Consider the following 16,167-nt stretch of genomic DNA (forward strand, 5'->3'; position numbering starts at 1 on the left):
GTATCTCTTTTCGTTTTCTTCTCCAACTGCTCCTCAATCCATAAAGGCTGGCTACTGCAATATCAGGGTTGAAACATACATTCCCAACCCTCTCAGGTGTTTCAAATGTCAGAAGTTTGGCCACGGTGTGAACACCTGTACGTTGTCTGTCACGTGCGGTCACTGCAGTGAGAAGACGCATGTGACGGAAGATTGTGAGGGCAGTTTTAGAAAGTGTGCCAACTGCTTTGGAGCACACTCGTCGTCCTCCAAGGAGTGCCCGATGTGGAAAAAGCAGATGGAGATTAACAAAATTAAATTTACTAGAAACATCAGTTTTGCAGAAGCTAAAAAACTTGTACAATCTCCAGAACTAACTGAAACGTATGCATCAGTAACTAGACCACTATCAGATTCAACCCTAAAACAATCCAAAGTCAAAACTACATCAATAACCTGTCAAACAGACTTGACATGGGTGAAAACTAATACTCCCGAGAGGTTTTCACCGGAACAATCCACCCAAACATCAGTTTCAGCCCAAATCCAATCTGAGTCTTTGAGTAATCATGACACATCTACACCACAGGAGATAGCACCATCTCAGTCCAGTGCAAATGTCAAACAGGTTGTTAAAAGTAAACCCAAACCAAGGCCAGATCTTTCTAAAAAACTTCAGAGTGGCAGAGTCTCCAAAGGATCAGAAAATCGTGTTCAACTTTATAATAAATATGGTTCGCTTGAGGACATGGAAGTGTCCGAACACACCCATCAAAGGGCACATAGCTTGTCGCCCACCAAAAAAGTGCGGGGCAGATCCCCAATCAATGCCCCTAAAAGATAGTCCGTTCCAAAACTGTAGTACAGTGGAATTGTAGAGGGTTAAGGACCAATTTCAATGAGTTACAGCTACTAATCCAGGATTTTGCACCATCGGCCTTCTGTCTGCAGGAAACCTATTTGAAGCAGACAGATGCTTTTGATGTACGTCAGTTCGTTTCATATAATTATTTGTCACCTCCGGGTGACAGGGCCACAGGAGGGTCTTCAATCCTTGTAAAGCAGGATGTTATCCATAGTCCTGTAGCACTCACAACAAATCTCCAAGCTGTTGCAGTGAGACTAACTCTTCATGTTACCTTTACACTATGCTCTCTGTATATTCCGCCTTCTTCAGCACTCCAGCAGTCTGATCTACAAGGTCTCTATGACCAACTTCCTAAACCTTGCATCATAATGGGTGATCTCAATGGCCATAACCCAATTTGGGGTGGTACAAACACTAACACTAAAGGTAAACTACTGGAAGATTTTATAGCCAATAATGACTTGTGTATATACAATGATGATTCAAGCACTTATCTGCATCCTGCAACTGGCACCTACTCTTGTCTAGATTTGTCTCTTGCAGACTCTACTCTACTTAATGAATTTGATTGGTCAGTCCACAATGACCTCTGTGGAAGTGACCACTTTCCAACTATATTATCAGAAAATACTCCATCTGACTCTCCATCATATACCAGATGGAATTTTGCCAAGGCAGACTGGTCGTTATTTCAAACTATATGTGCATCTAAATTAAGACCCGAATGTTTCAGTCATATAACCGATCCTATTCAATTATTTTCTGACGTTTTAAATAAAATTGCTGATGAACGTATACCAAAGTCCTCTACAACTCCACATGTACGGAAACCATGGTTTAATACACATTGTAGACAAGCCAGGAAAGCGAGGAAAAAGGCAGAAAATTTTTTCCGTCGTCACCCAACTGTCCATAATTTAAACAAATTTAAGATACTCAATGCGAAGGCGCGTCGTACTTTCAAACAAAATAAACGGCAATCTTGGAGGAACTATGTCTCCAAAATTAACTCACGTACGCCAATGTCTAAGGTATGGAACATGGTTCAAAGAATTAAAGGCAAAGGTTCAAAAGTTGCTGTTCACCATCTTAAAGATGATGACAATTTAATTACTGACACACCTAAAATTGCAAATAAACTTGGAGAAACACTTGCCAAAAATTCATCATCGACAAATTATGTTCCTGAGTTTCAGAGATACCAGAAACAACAGGAAAAGACAAAACTTAATTTCGCTTCAAATAATGGTGAAGACTACAATGAAGTGTTTTCTTTACATGAGCTACATATTGCACTTGAGCAAGCTCATGACACGGCAACTGGTGATGATAATATACATTATCAGCTACTGAAACACTTACCTGAGCCATGTCTAATGGCACTTTTAGATATATTTGATCAAATATGGACGTCGGGGGAATTTCCCCCTTCATGGCGTAATGCCATTGTAGTCCCAATACCAAAACCTGGCAGGGATCATACAGATCCGTCGAATTACAGACCGATATCTCTAACCAGTTGTGTCTGTAAAACCATGGAACGTATGGTAAATAATAGATTAACTTGGTATCTTGAAACCAATAACCTGATCACAAATATTCAGTGTGGTTTCAGGAAAAATCGTAGTACCATTGATCATTTGGTACGTTTAGAATCCTTCGTTAAAAATGCTATAGTAAATAAACAACACGCTGTATCGATTTTCTTTGATCTCGAGAAAGCTTATGATACGACCTGGAAGCATGGCATTTTGAAGGATTTACATGATTTTGGGTTCAGAGGCCGTTTGCCTCTTTTTATATCAGAGTTTTTAAAAGACAGGCAATTTCAAGTACGAGTGGGTTCAACCCTGTCTGATCATTACAATCAGGATCAGGGTGTCCCTCAAGGCAGTATTTTGTCCGTCACTTTATTTAGTATTAAAATCAACAGTTTATCCAAGGTTTTAAATGATTCAATTGATGGATCACTTTTTGTGGATGATTTTAACATTTCTTGTCGTGGTAAAAATGTGCGTACTATTGAACGGCAGCTACAACTTTGTTTAAATAAAATAAATAAATGGTGCCTTGAAAACGGCTTTAAATTTTCTAAATCCAAAACTAATTGCATACATTTTTGTAGGAAATAAAAGCCGCATAAGGACCCTGAACTATCTTTAAATGGCTCTCCCATCAAGGTTGTAAAGGAGGCCAAGTTCCTGGGTTTAATTTTCGATTCTCATTTAACCTTCTTGCCACACATTAAATCCCTTAAAGCTAAATGTCTGAAGGCACTCGATTTGTTAAAGGTTGTTTCAAATTCCAAGTGGGGAGGGGATCATGTTACCCTCCTTCACTTATACAGATCATTGGTACGATCTAAACTTGACTATGGCTCCATTGTATATGGTGGAGCCTGTAAAAGCAACCTTAAACTATTAGATTCTGTCCACCACCAAGGTCTAAGACTTTGTCTTGGATCTTTTAGAACCTCACCTGTTGCCAGTCTCTATGTTGAGGCTGATGAACCATCTCTTACACAACGCCGTATAAAACTGTCTTTACAATACATCACTAAGTTATATTATAATAAATCTAACCCTGCCTATAACTGTGTGTTCAGTCCGCTTTATGAGAATTTGTACGACAAGAGGTCTTCTCTTGTTCCACCTCTAGGACACAGAATTAAACCCTTTCTTTCTTCGGCCGGCATTGAGCTGGAAAACATAGCTCCCTCCCGTCTTCTTGCTTCTCCTCCTTGGCAGTTGGTTAGGCCACTAGTTGACCAAACATTAACTTCATTTAAAAAATCAGAAACTAATGAATTACAATATAAACAAGAATATAATCAATTAAAAACTAAATATAGCAATTACAAATCATTATTTACAGATGGTTCCAAGAACGGTGGCGCAGTAGCTTGTGCCACTGTCATTGGATCCAGAACAATATCTTCTAGAATTCCAGATAACAGCTCTATTTTTACTGCAGAAGCAAACGCCATATTAACTGCTCTTAAATATATTCAAAGACATCCTAAACACAAACAGTACATAATCTATTTAGACTCTCTTTCGTGCCTTCAGGCTATTAACCACCTAGCATGTAAACATCCACTTTTAATAGAAATTATTGAACTTTATAACTATCTTGCGACTGGCCAATATGACATTGTCTTCTGTTGGTTACCCAGCCATGTTGGAATCTCTGGTAATACTTTGGCTGACCTTGCTGCTAAGGCAGCGCTAAACAAATCTGTGACACCACTTCATATTCCCTATACTGATTATAAAGCTACCATTAGATCTTACATCCGTGATCTGATGCAGAAGCAGTGGGACACCCAAGTAGGTGTCAATAAATTACATGCAATAAAACCATTTGTTGGTTACACATACTTGGGTTGTCAATCCAGATTTGAAGAGGTCATTATACGACGATGTCGTATTGGCCACACTAGATATACCCATTCATACCTCTTGAAAGGTGAGGATCCTCCGTTTTGCATCCCTTGTGATGAGAGAACCACGGTCAAGCATATCCTGCTTGACTGTGTTGAATTCTCCATCACAAGGGATAAGTATTTTACAGTTAAAACAATGAAGGATCTTTTTACTAGCGTTAATTCATATTTAATTATTGGTTTTTTAAAAGAGATTGATTTTTTGGTTGAATTTTGAATGTTATGTTGTGTAAATAGATGTATTTTAATTACTGGAAGTTTGGATTAGTAACTTGAATTGTTGGTGGTTGTACCCTCGAAGGGGGTTGAAGTATTGTAAAATTATTTTCCTCCTGAGAGGGTACGTAAGTCCAAAAGCATTCACAGTAAATTTAAACTTTCCACTGTTCTTAATCGTAGTATATGTGTATTTTTAATTTTTGGCTAGATGTGACTAAATTGCTGACAGCTGAGGGGATGATGTAAATCCAACTAGGGTCCATGCAGGCAGCAAAGGTACTGTAAGTCCCCATGGCCCCTGGTATGGTGATCTACCTTCAGTTGATGGCGATTGATAGCCTGATTTTATGTTGTATTGTCGGAATAGTGATATTAGTTTTAACATTCCACACTACTTTTAATCCCATTTGTGATATTCTAGTTGTTTTACTGTCCGTCGTTGACAGGTTTTTATAGTATCCATATATTTCATTTCAGTATTTAACGTTCTCGTCACGATATGGCTGAGATATTGCCGATGTGACGTTAAATATTAACTCACTCACTCACTCAGTGGGAGATAAACATTCACGAAACAATAAACGGACATATCAAAGTTAGGCTGTGACTGCTTGTTGTTGATAGCATCGTTCCCTACAGGTAAGACAGTTAAGGGTCTGTACCAGGTATATGTTTATTTTTGCTCAATTTAAGTCACGCAGAAGTGCCGATGATGTACTGAAGTTATAAACCTGGTAATCATATGATATATGTAAAGCATAAATATGTTGACAGAGATTTTAATTACTCTTATGTGACATTAGTGCATTTTCCTGTCAAGCTTGCATGCTGGGTGTTATCATGCTAAAATCTCATCACCAGTATTTATGAATGTACTCGTTTAACAAATAAGGTAATTAAAACTAAAATTGATCTTACATTTTCTCCGTGTATTATATTTGATAGGAGTGAGTGAGTGAGTTTACTTTTACACCGCATTGAGGCAATGTTCCAGCTATGTGGAGGTGGTCTGTAAATAGTCTGGACGAAACAATCCAGTAATGAACAGCATGAGCATCGATCAGCGAGCCCGACTAAATGGTCCCGTTAGTCGCTTCTTATGACAAGCATAGTCGTCGTTTCTGGAAAGGATGGGTTGCTGAAGGCCTATTCTACCCCGGACCTTGACAGGTCATATTCGATAGGATGAGATCTATTATGTGATACACATCATTATCCTTTTCACTTGAACAAGGAATTATTGGAGAACCAGTTTCCAGTTTGGGAAACACTTATGGCTGAACCATGCTTGTGTAGGCTACCCATAAGTCAAATATCATGTTATTTAAATGTAATAGGGCCACATTATCATGTGCATCGCAACCGGGTTTATCATCCATCCCTATGGGACACACTGTCACAACCTTCACAGACGGGTTTATAAACATACGTTGTTGAGATAAAGTGTCGCAGCCAGTATGCATAGGTTTTGGGGACCGTGAGTGAGTCAATATTTGCACACATAGATTTTTTTCTTAACCTGCCACATTTATAAATGAAACGCAACTCAATCACCCTTTCAGTGAAGTGGTCTTATGACGTTACTCTCATTTTCATTAACTCTGTATGCATTTCTTAACACAGACAACGTTTTCTGTCATGAATGACATCCACACAATAACAAGGCTGGCGATGTAAGCACATTTAGTTTACATATCTAAATCTAGGTGAATTGATTTAGATAAGCAAGTTTGGTTTGAAGTTCACCATAAGTGTGTAGTAAACTAACTTTTAAACTAATTTTGTACCGTTCAATGAAGTACGTGGCAAACTCCGAGGTTTATCGGCCATGTCTAACTGTGAAAGTTTCTCGTATTTCCCTTTCATTTCTCCGATGACCCATGCCTTTTCATTTTTTATTTCAGAACCCCAGGGTTACAGTAACAGATACAGCGATATGTTAAATATGGTTACACTGAGTTAATATTTAACGTCCCATCGAAGGACAATAAAAGCACTGGATATGAACATAAAACTAGCAGATAAAACTAAAAAAAAGGAATTAAAGAAGACAATACAATATAAACCACCGACAACATAGATCACCAACAACTGAAGGTATATCACCATACCGGGGACTGTATATGGTTACATGTTCGTACAAGAACGTACAAGTTCATGCAGTTCATACAAGGTAGCTATACTGATGAACAAACTGATGCAAGAGAAGAAAGTGTACTAATGTTTATGAAAGATCATGAAGTAATACTTTTACACAACACATTGTACAGAAATCACAGTGTGGTAAATAACACGCTGAGTAGTAGTGGTAATAATGATACTAGTGAAGAAAATATTTTGAATATGTGTCATTAGTTCAGTTAATGGAAGATGGTATATTCATATTTATCAAAGGTTGTCATTTCTTACTGGAAATGTTGGCTGTCACATTCATATTTGCAATGATTTTTTTTTCAATTTTCACTAATTTCTTAACTGTCTTTAGAAACGAGTCATTGTTAAGTTTTGTTAGTTAATGTTGTTAATGTAAATGATATATATTTTTCATTTAGAAATCAACAGTGTCTAGTAGGTTTTGAGACACTTGGTGGTCAGTTTCAGTTTGCTTTGCATTTAATGTCTGATAAAAAAATGTTTAGCTCATTTCTTTTTTGTATTCCGTCCAGAGTTATTACTATTTATCACTTTATTGATTATTTTATGTGTATAATCTCTGTTCTTCGAGTTGCAAAATTAATTTTATGGTTGTATTCCTTCATACCACATAAGTCATGTTCCTATAAAAAAAAGTGTCCCCTACTTTCCTTTTTCATATTTTCAGACTCTCGTATAAGTCTTGAGTTGTCTCAAAGTATTTGTTCATTCATATTTTGTTACATTTTGTCACATTTATCCATTTCCTATCAATGATGAAAATCCTTGTATTTTCAGAAGTAATGTCTATAAGAATAAACCGTTAGAGATCTTTAAGGTCCAAATCATTGGACCAACATTGTCGTTGATTTGTTCATCATCTGCGCGTTCAATTTTTGTTTCGCATAAGATCCCCTGAACATGAGACACAAATTCATTATGGTATAACAGCAAGGCATTGAATTTCCATTATCCTTTACCTCCTTCTCTGCTAACGTTATGTGAGAGAGATAGTGTGATGACAGAGTGACCAGATTTGTTTCCCAGGAATAATAATAACTCCAAAGTTATTACCTGATACTGAGAAAACATCAAGCCAGCTGTCTTGAGTGCTTCCGTCACAATGTATGTATAATATTTTCTTGTATTAGCATACATTTGCCACCAAGTTATGAACCAGCGTAGCCGCCACACTCGGGTTTATGAACCAACATTATGGGGACACATTGTGCAGACAAATCAAAGTGACATCATGGCAATGCTTCCAGCTCTTCATCGCCGTTTGCTTTCTCTAATACCCAGGAGTTCTAATATGCCTGCCATCGACACAATAACAAGGTTGGTGATTACTTCAGACGGGAAGTAATATCGACCGGTAACACGCGTCAAGCCTAAACAATGATCGACAGGTGACAAATGACTTACGACAGACACGACTTGTGCAATGACAAATGTGAGAAGTCTTCTAATTCTGAATCGTGGAAGGGTCAGTTTAGTGCTATGATCTTCCGACATGATGTGCAGTAACAGTCAGGTATCGACTGATCAACACCAATGTTGTCTGTTCCGTTCTGTGTAGGTACTCTTAAATCACGCCAGGGTTCTGAACAGTTTAGAAATACTAACAGATCCATGAAACCCTGTGTTGGCGCAGAAACATGTATACTACGAAAATACATACCTGAAACGAGGCTGAAACTCGCAAGTAAAATCACAAAGCCGTCACTCACAGCCATTGCCAAACACTGACGCACAAACCAGGAAGTTGATCTGGATTACGAACCTGTTCAACGGGACGGTTTTTCAAGGTCAAAGTTCACAACAACATGCTTCTCACACAATGCTGACGTTCTGTATTGGTCTTTTATTTGCCTCTAACAATGAACGCTATGACGAGTAGCAACTGTTATCGTTAACAAACCTATTCATACACCTGTGTCAAGGTGAACCCAAGCATGCAAAGCATAGGAAATTATATCAAACCAGGATAGACGTTGCAAGGATCCGTCATAATGTGCACATCGAACATGTCATGACCCAGGTAGCTACAGACGAGAACACAACCTACATTCCTTGTCCAAAGGTGCTTATGCACGGTGAGCAGTGAGGAACTGATCTTCAGTGACCTCTACATGTCATACAACACGATGACATGATTGTATAGGTCGATGCTCAAGAGGTCAATCACTTGATTGTCAACAAACATGTACATAGTGTTCGTTTTATTCAAACTCGACTTTCGTTTATATGACCACATTGACTTAACAGGTTAACTCGTTTGCTCTAATAAGATCGATCTTATTAGACAGTATTGAACCCAAAGAAAAAACTTCTACTGGTCAGTATCTCTCAGTAACCTGAATGTGTTAAAGCAGATGTGTTGAATGTCCGGTAGTTAAGAGCTGGAAGTATGTTTAAGTCGTCTTGACAAGTCGAACTGAACGGTTCATATGAATATACCAAATATGCATAAAGTATCCTATTTGCATAGCGTGCACGATGTGGAGCGATTGATTTCACATCGCTAGGACAGGTATTAAAGTAGAGTCGGATTAGTCGAACGTTCATGATACGCATAGATGGTTTCAAGTAGTTCGAGTTAGCAAGATCAACTCACTTTGGCCTATTCAATCATATCCGTGTATTTCAAACGCGAACGTATTATCAAGGCCAGTGTATGCTGTTTCGTTGTAACAAATGCACAACACTAAATCGATGACAAGCAACAATGCTACATTGTCTACAAAGAAGATGAATGTGGTAACATCTGTTACACAAATGCCTCTCAGTCGACAAGTTATATCCAACAGTTCATGTATAAATATCATAGTGGGGATTCAAGTTCTGATCAATTGTGGCGACTGATCGGGAGGTCAAGGTGGATTATTTGGATAATTACATGCGTGGCCGGACGATTTCTGTATCGTGGTCCATATTTAAAGGTCACATGCAACGTAAAACACAACTTTGCAGATTCTTGTACCTTACCTTCCGGTATGCACTTACCGAAACAAATCATAAAAAAATGCCCAAATTCAACCTACAAAGTTGAAAAAAACGCGATGAAAAACAAGCCCGCGAAATCGGAGTTCAAACGTTTCACTAAATTTCCCCCAGCGCTGGGGGCAAACTGGTTTCAACAGTTGTGCTGCGCTGCGTCCATAACGCATGCGCAGTGAATAGGTTCGCGGAGCTTGAAACAGTATGCATGCACATAGGTTGTGAGCAGTAGTCTAATCTTGGTTGTGTACACAAACAAGTAAATAATCTACTCGTTACTTGAAAAAAACTTGTTGATTGTGGTAAGCAGTCTCTGTCTCAGAGAAAGCTCAGTGTCTGGTTTATCTACACCTATATGTCTGTCTGCCTGTCTGCTAAAGACAACATGCAGTACACAGCTTCAATCATTGACCACGCGCAATTTGAACTTAACACCCATCAGACTATACGACATGAACAAAATGAATTGATTTATGACTCGTGCACCCGAGTCCCGTCTCTGCCATATTATGTAATTAGGCAGGTGTGATACACATGACCTATTCTTATGTCTGTGGGTGGCACCCGTGGCGAGCCACCTCCTCGTGGTGGGTGCTGGGTAGCGCTAAGTGCTCGCCGGCCCCCCGTTGTGGACCCGGGGGCATATTTGGTCCACCAACCTGTTGGCCGTGGGTTGCGGCCCTGTGTCGGTGGGGGGGGGGGGATCCTGGTGGTTGAGGGCGGTGGGGGCCTGCGGCCGTGTTCCTGTTGCTCGACGCACCACTTTGACCCTGACTTCACCTGGACGGGTGGTTGGATGGGCCCGGTTCAATCAGTCGGCTGGTCACGCCAGGCCCTGTGCATAGTTAGTATTATTGCACACATCTATTTTTCTGGTCTTGGCTATTCTAAATTCAAATTATTCATGATATTGTTTTGCCTAGAGCACTATGCCAGAAGGCAGTGGCTCATGGGCCAATCTGGCATTACTGACCTCCAGGTTCTAATTGTCTTTAGAAATTGTCATGGATGGAACCAACCTGACATTTATTCTTTTTGACAGTATTGGCTACCTGTGTCTGTATTGCTTGAGTATAACATCCCTGTAACCCTGGTGTTTCATCGTTGGTTTCCACTTTAACGCCGTCCTTGTTGACACTCCATGGTGGGTGGGGAGCAGGGATGTCGAATCTACGTCCATTCATTATGGCTTCCCAACAACTCTCTGGTTCTCGATCTAAATCCAAGAGAAAACATGTAGACCTAGAAACTGTCTCGTCTTCTGATGATGAATCAGAAACAACAAATTTAGATTCTTGGCCCCGTTTCCTGGTTGTCCAGGGAATTGAAGGACAACCATTAAAACTGAACCCTTTTGCAATATCAAAAGCAATTGCAGGAATATGCGGCGAAGTGAAAAACGTTACTCGGCTTAGAACAGGTTCCTTGCTGGTGGAATGTGCCAGAAAACAACAGGCTGTTAATTTGCTTAAAGCTCGTCAGTTTGCAAATACAAGGATTGCTGTGTCACCACACAGAACGTTGAATTCGTGTAGAGGCATTGTTCGTGATCGGGCAAAATGTCTCTGTGACATGTCGGAAGTTGATATCGCAGCAGAACTTAAGTCTCAAGGTGTCACCTCTGTGAAAAGATTTACAAGAAAAGATGGCGATAACACTGTCAAAACAAACACGTATCTGTTGACGTTTTGTCTTGCTACAGTACCAAAATCAATTAAAGCTGGGTACTTTAATATTGAGGTAGAAGTCTACATCCCTAATCCACTCCGGTGCTTTAAATGTCAGTTGTTCGGACACGGTGCTAACACGTGCAAAAACTCCCCAAAATGTTCTCGTTGTGGTGAGAAACATGAGAATGCCGACTGCACAAATGCCATCAAATGTGCAAACTGTCATGGAGATCACATGTCCTCATCACGATCCTGTCCAGTCTTTGAACAACAAGCTCAAATTCTCAAACTTAAACATACCAATAATATATTGAACAACAAGCTCAAATTCTCAAACTTAAACATACCAATAATATATCTTTTGCTGAGGCAAAGAAACTGTTACCAGTCACTGATAGAATCTCCTCACAAAAAACTTACTCTGCTGTTGTATCTACCTCCCGTCCAAAAGTTGATCACGAGTGCCAGACCTCCATTTCCTGGGTCTCAGAAAAACAGAACATTCTGTATGCAATTTCTGATGAGGATACAGGAACATCCACCCAGACAGACATGATGCCTGAACCAAAAAATCACCATGAACCTGAAAGGAAAACAACAATGTCCAGAAAAGAACAGAAACAACTAAGACGAAAGGAAGCCAGGGCCCTTAAACATATTGAGGTGCCTTTACCATTACAAGTGCCTGTAGAGGTTCATAACACCTATGAACCACTAGATATGGAGACAAGCCCTTCACAGTCATCCCAGCATAAAGGGACTTCGTCTCGTTCACGCTCTCCTATTGAGCCCCCATGAGTTGCTCTCATAATGTTATCCAGTGGAATTGCAGAGGCCTTAGAAACAATTTTAATGATCTTCAACTATTATCACAAGATTTGAAACCATCAGCTTTTAGTTTACAAGAGACGTACCTGAAAAGTACAGATAGATTTGACTTGCGCCAGTATAACTCATTTCATTCATTTTCACCTCCAGGTGATAAAGCCACTGGTGGTGCTTCTATTTTGGTGAGGCAAGATGTTCTTCATAGCCCTGTTCCACTTAAAAGCAATCTTCAGGCTGTTGCTATACGGCTTTCTTTACAAATAACGTTCACGCTTTGTTCCCTGTACATTTCACCATCTTCAACTGTTCAGCCGTCTGATCTTCAGGAGCTATACGACCAACTTCCCAAACCCTGTATTATCATGGGTGATGTTAATGGACATAACCCTTTATGGGGAAGTACTAATACTAACAATAAAGGGAAAATACTTGAAGACTTCATATCTAATAACAACGTATGCATATTTAATGATGGATCAGCTACTTATTTACATCCTGGTACAGGAACGTATTCTGCACTTGATTTGTCACTCTCAGATCCCGATATATACAATGAGTTTGAATGGTCAGTCAATGATGACCTTTGTGGAAGTGACCATTTTCCAACAATTCTCACAGCTATAAATCCTACTGATAACCCACCTGCAACTAGGTGGAATTTTAGTAAGGCCAACTGGCCATTATTTCGGACACGCTGCACTGAAAACTTGAATAATGATGTTTTTGTCAATAGTCTGGATCCGATTCAGGTATTCTCTGATAAACTGAAGAATATAGCTAATGAAACTATACCTAAGTCCTCTGCAACCCCACACGTTCGTAAACCATGGTTTAATGATGAATGTAAACAGGCCAGAAAGAACAGGAAGAAGGCCGAGAAGTATTTTCGGCGACATCCTACAGTCCATAATTTAGACAAAGTTAAAATTCTAAATGCTAAGGCTCGACGCGCCTTCAAGCAGAATAAGCGTCAATCTTGGCGAAATTATGTTTCCAAGATAAATTCCCGCACACCAATTTCAAAAGTGTGGAATATGATTCAACGAATAAAGGGTAAAGGTTGCAAATCAACTGTCCACCATCTGAAGGATGGTGACGATGTATTGACAGACAGGGGTGATATTGCCAATAAGATTGGTGTAACTCTCGCCAAACATTCGTCTTCATCAAATTACGTCCCTGAGTTTCAGAAATACCAGAAACAGCAGGAGAAGAAAAAGATCAATTTTAACTCAGACAATGGTGAAGACTATAATGAACTATTTTCATTACATGAACTATATACAGCCCTTGAGCAAGCTCATGATACAGCAACAGGTTCTGATGGTATTCATTATCAACGTCTGAAACATTTACCTGAATCATGCCTGGAAACACTGCTAAATATATTTGACACGATATGGACAACAGGGACCTTCCCAGATTCATGGTGTAATGCCATTGTAGTTCCCATACCAAAACCTGGCCGGGATCATACTGATCCTTCGAATTACAGGCCAATCTCTTTAACGAGTTGTGTCTGTAAAACCATGGAACGAATGGTAAACAATAGATTGACTTGGTATCTTGAAACCAATAATTTTATAACAAATATTCAATGTGGTTTCAGGAAAAATCGTAGTACCATTGACCATTTGGTACGTCTTGAATCCTTTGTCAAAAACGCTTTAGTCAATAAACAACATGCAGTATCGATATTCTTTGATTTGGAGAAAGCATACGATACCACTTGGAAGCATGCCATTTTAAAGGATTTACATGACTTCGGTTTAAGGGGTCGTTTGCCTCTTTTTATCTCACAATTTTTAAAAGACAGGCAGTTTCAAGTCCGAGTGGGATCAACCCTGTCTGACCATTATAATCAGGATCAGGGTGTTCCACAAGGCAGCATTTTGTCTGTAACACTTTTTAGCATCAAGATAAACAGTTTATCCAAGGTTTTAAATGATTCAATTGATGGATCATTATTTGTGGATGATTTTAATATTTCTTGTCGTGGTAAAAATATGCATACTATCGAACGGCAATTGCAATTGTGTTTAAACAAAATAAATAAATGGTGTCTAGAAAATGGCTTTAAATTTTCTAAATCAAAAACTAATTGTATACACTTTTGTAGAGAATATAAGCCTCATAAGGACCCAGAACTATTTTTAAATGGTTCTCCCATCAAAGTTGTAAAGGAGGCCAAGTTCTTGGGTCTAATTTTCGATTCCCACTTAACCTTTTTGCCGCATATCAAATCACTAAAAACAAAATGCTTGAAGGCACTCGATGTATTAAAAGTGGTATCCAACTCAAAGTGGGGAGGGGATCAAGCAACTCTCCTACATTTATACAGATCACTTGTCCGTTCAAAACTCGATTATGGCTCCATCGTATATGGTGGAGCTTGCAAAAGCAACCTTAAACTTCTTAATTCTGTCCATCACCAGGGTCTAAGACTTTGTCTTGGGTCTTTTAGAACATCGCCTATCGACAGTCTCTACGCTGAGGCTGATGAACCATCTCTTGAGCAGCGCCGTATAAAATTAACTTTACAGTACATTACCAAATTATACTCTAATGAATCTAACCCTGCATTTAATTGTGTCTTCAATCCCCTTTATGAAGATTTATACAACAAGAAATCTTCTCTGGTTCCACCTCTAGGGCATAGAGTGAAACCCTTTCTTTCTTCAGCTGGCATTCAGCTGGAAAACATAGCCCCCTCCCGTCTTCTTTCTTCTCCTCCTTGGCAGTTGGTTAGGCCACAAGTTGACCTAACATTAACTACATTTAAAAAATCAGAAACTAATGACTTACAATATAAACAGGAATATAATCAAATGAAGCATAAATATAGCAATTATACATCCTTATTTACAGATGGGTCCAAGGACGGTGGCGCAGTAGCTTGTGCCACTGTCATTGGATCCAGAACAATGTCTTCTAGATTACCAGATAACAGTTCTATTTTTACAGCTGAAGCTAACGCCATATTAACAGCTCTTAAATATATTCGAAGACACCCGAAACATAAACAATATATAATCTACTCAGACTCCCTTTCTTGTCTTCAGGCGATTAAAACTATTTCTTGTAAACATCCACTTTTAATTGAAATTATTGAATTGTATAATGATCTTGCTACTGGCCAATACGACATCGTCTTTTGTTGGTTACCCAGCCACGTGGGCATTTCTGGCAACACAATGGCCGATCTTGCTGCCAAGGCAGCACTCAACAAATCTGTGATACCACTCCATATTCCATACTCTGATTATAAAGCTGCAATTAGAGCGTATATCCGTGATCTGATGCAGTGGAAGTGGGACACCCAAGTGGGTATCAATAAATTACATGCAATAAAACCCTATATTGGTTATACCTACTTGGGTTGTCAGTCCAGGTTTGAAGAGGTCATCTTGCGACGATGTCGTATTGGCCATACGAGATATACTCATGAATACTTATTGAAAGGTGAGGATCCTCCGTTCTGCATCCCTTGTGATGAAATAATCACGGTCAAGCATGTTTTGCTTGACTGTGTTGAATATTCCATCACAAGGGATAACTATTTTAAATCCCGAACTATGAAGGATCTTTTTAACAATAACAGTGGTCATTTAATTATTGCATTTTTAAAAGAATTAGATTTGTTAAAAGAATTGTAAATATATAAATATTTTATGATTGGAATTTTGAATTAGTAACTAAGATTGTTCGTGGCTGTATCCTCGAGGGGGGTTAAAGTACTGTAAAATTATTGTCCTCCTGAGAGGGTACGTAAGTCCACAAACGTTCAAAGTAAATTCAAACACTCCGCTCTTTTAATCGTAGTATATGTGTTCTTTTAAATCTATGGTTATATGTGCCTAAATTGCTAGCGACTGAGGGGATGGTGTAAATCCAGCTGGGGTCCATGCAGGTAGCAAAAGTAATGTAAGTCCCCATGGTCCCTTGTATGGTGATCTACCTTCAGTTGTTAGCAATCCATAGCCCATTTTTATATTGTCTTGTTCACTATAGTTAAACTGTTTTAG

At 39.1% G+C, this 16,167-nt stretch overlaps 1 protein-coding gene across 1 annotated transcript in view; it reads right to left on the bottom strand.

The window, feature by feature from the left end:
• The window catches only part of LOC137291267 (tyrosine-protein kinase receptor Tie-1-like), a 54,577-nt gene extending 46,209 nt beyond the window's left edge, over positions 1–8,368 (bottom strand). The window contains exon 1 of the mRNA XM_067822570.1: positions 8,326–8,368. The gene's annotated coding sequence lies outside the window, so the exon portion shown is untranslated. The remainder of the gene's footprint in view (positions 1–8,325) is intronic.
• Between the last annotated feature and the right edge of the window lie 7,799 nt (positions 8,369–16,167).

The sequence above is a fragment of the Haliotis asinina genome, chromosome 7 (assembly GCF_037392515.1).
Source record: "Haliotis asinina isolate JCU_RB_2024 chromosome 7, JCU_Hal_asi_v2, whole genome shotgun sequence".
NCBI classification, from domain to species: Eukaryota; Metazoa; Mollusca; class Gastropoda; order Lepetellida; family Haliotidae; genus Haliotis; species Haliotis asinina.